Raw genomic sequence first — 2,899 nt, 5'->3', positions numbered from 1 at the left:
GATATCTTAGAACAAAATAAGCTGAATTGAATAGAAGAACAATAGTAATTGCATTAATACTCGAGGTACAGCAGAGCTCCACACCTTAATCTATGGTGTGTAGAAACTCCACCGTTGAAAATACATAAGAACAAGGTCTAGGCATGGCCATGAGGCCAGCCCCATGATCTAAGATAGCATAAGACTATTCGAAGATAGCTACCCAGATGAAAATATAATAGCAAAAGGTCCTATTTATAGAGAACTAGTAGCTTAGGGTTTACAAAAATGAGTAAATGACGTATAAATCAACTTCTGGGCCCACTTGGTGTGTGCTTGGGCTGAGCATTGAAGTATTTTCGTGTAGAGACTTTTCTTGGAGTTAAACGCCAGCTTTTGTGCCAGTTTGGGCGTTTAACTCCCACTTTTGTGCCATTTCCGGCGTTAAACGCTGGGTAGTCTTGAGCTGATTTGGAACGCCGGTTTGGGCCATCAAATCTCGGGCAAAGTATGGACTATTATATATTGCTGGAAAGCCCAGGATGTCTACTTTTCAACGCATTTAAGAGCGCGGCAATTAGACTTCTGTAGCTCCAGAAAATCTACTTCGAGTGCAGGGAGGTCAGAATCCAACAGCATCTGCACTCCTTTTTCAGCCTCTGAATTAGATTTTTGCTCAGGTCCCTCAATTTCAGCCAGAAAATACCTGAAATCATAGAAAAACACAAAAACTCATAGTAAAGTCCAGAAAAGTGAATTTTAAATAAAAACTAATAAAAATATAATAAAAACTAACTAAAACATACTAAAAACATACTAAAAACAATGCCAAAAAGCGTATAAATTATCCGCTCATCACAACACCAAACTTAAATTGTTGCTTGTCCCCAAGCAACTGAAAATCAAATAGGATAAAAAGAAGAGAATATACAATGAATTCCAAATACATCTATGAAGATCAGTATTAATTAGATGAGCGGGGCTTTTAGCTTTTTTTTGCCTCTGAATAGTTTTGGCATCTCACTTTATCCTTTGAAGTTCAAAATGATTGGCTTCTATAAGAATTCAGAATCCGATAGTGTTATTGATTCTCCTAGTTAAGTATGATGATTATTGAACACAGCTACTTTATGAGTCTTGGCCGTGGCCCAAAGCACTCTGTTTTCCAGTATTACCACCGGATACATGCATGCCACAGACACATAACTGGGTGAACCTTTTCATATTGTGACTTAGCTTTGCTAGAGTCCCCAATTAGAGGTGTCCAGGGTTCTTAAGCACACTCTTTTTTGCTTTGGATCACGACTTTAACCGCTCAGTCTCAAGTTTTCACTTGACACCTTCACGCCACAAGCACATAGTTAGGGACAGCTTGGTTTAGCCGCTTAGGCCAGGATGTTATTCCTGTAGGCCCTCTTATCCACTGATGCTCAAAGCCTCGGATCCTTTTTATTACCCTTGCCTTTTGGTTTAAAGGGTATTGGCTTTTTCTGCTTGCTCCTTTTTTTTTTGAATTCACTGCTTTTTCTTGCTTCAAGAATCATTTTTATGATTTTTCAGATCCTCAGTAACATGTCTCCTTTTTCATCATTCTTTCAAGAGCCAACAATTTTAACATTCATGAACAACAAATTCAAAAGACATATGCACTGTTCAAGCATACATTCAGAAATCAAAAGTATTGCCACCACATCAAAATAATTAATCTGTTATAAAATTTGAAATTCATGCAATTCTTCTCTTTTTCAATTAAGAACATTTTTCATTTAAAAAAGGTGATGGATTCATAGGACATTCATAACTTTAAGGCATAGACACTAAGACACTAATGATAATAAGACACAAACATAAATAAAACATAAAGCATAATTTTCGAAAAATAGGAAAATAAAGAACAAGGAAGTTAAAGAACGGGTCCACCTTAGTGATGGCGGCTTGTTCTTCCTCTTGAAGATCTTATGGAGTACTTGAGCTCCTCAATGTCTCTTCCTTGCCTTTTTTGCTCTTCTCTCATGATTCTTTGATCTTCTCTAATTTCATGGAGAAGGATGGAATGTTCTTGGTGCTCCACCCTTAGTTGTCCCAAGTTGGAACTCAATTCTCCTAGGGAGGTGTTGATTTGCTCCCAATAGTTTTGTGGAGGAAAGTGCATCCCTTGAGGCATCTCAGGGATTTCATGGTGAGGAATTTCCTCATGTCCATGAGTGGAATCTCTTGTTTGCTCCATCATATTCTTAGCGATGGGCTTGTCCTCATCAATGAGGATGTGTCCCTCTATGTTAATTCCAACTGAATTACAGAGGTGACAAATGAGATGAGGGAAGGCTAACCTTGCCAAGGTAGAGGACTTGTTCGCCACCTTATAAAGTTCTTGGGATATAACCTCATGAACTTCTACTTCCTCTCCAATCATGATGCTATGAATCATGATAGCCCGGTCTATAGTAACTTCAGACCGGTTGCTAGTGGGAATGATTGAGCGTTGGATAAACTCCAACCATCCCCTAGCCACGGGCTTGAGGTCATGCCTTCTCAGTTGAACCGGCTTCCCTCTTGAATCTCTCTTCCATTGAGCACCCTCTTCACAATGTCTATGAGGACTTGGTCCAACCTTTGATCAAAGTTGACCCTTCTAGTATAGGGGTGTTCATCTCCTTGCATCATGGGCAGGTTGAATGCCAACCTTACATTTTCCAGACTAAAATCTAAGCATTTCCCACGAACCATTGTAAGCCAATTCTTTGGGTCCGGGTTCACACTTTGATCATGGTTCTTGGTGATCCATACATTGGCATAGAACTCTTGAACCATTAAGATTCTAACTTGTTGAATGGGGTTGGTAAGAACTTCCCAACCTCTTCTTTGAATCTCATGTTGGATCTCTGGATATTCACTCTTTTTGAGTTTGAAAGGGACCTCA

This window comes from Arachis hypogaea, chromosome 4 (genome assembly GCF_003086295.3).
Source record: "Arachis hypogaea cultivar Tifrunner chromosome 4, arahy.Tifrunner.gnm2.J5K5, whole genome shotgun sequence".
NCBI lineage: Eukaryota > Viridiplantae > Streptophyta > Magnoliopsida > Fabales > Fabaceae > Arachis > Arachis hypogaea.
The sequence above is the reverse complement of the archived record's forward strand: the minus strand, read 5'-3'. Positions refer to the sequence as shown.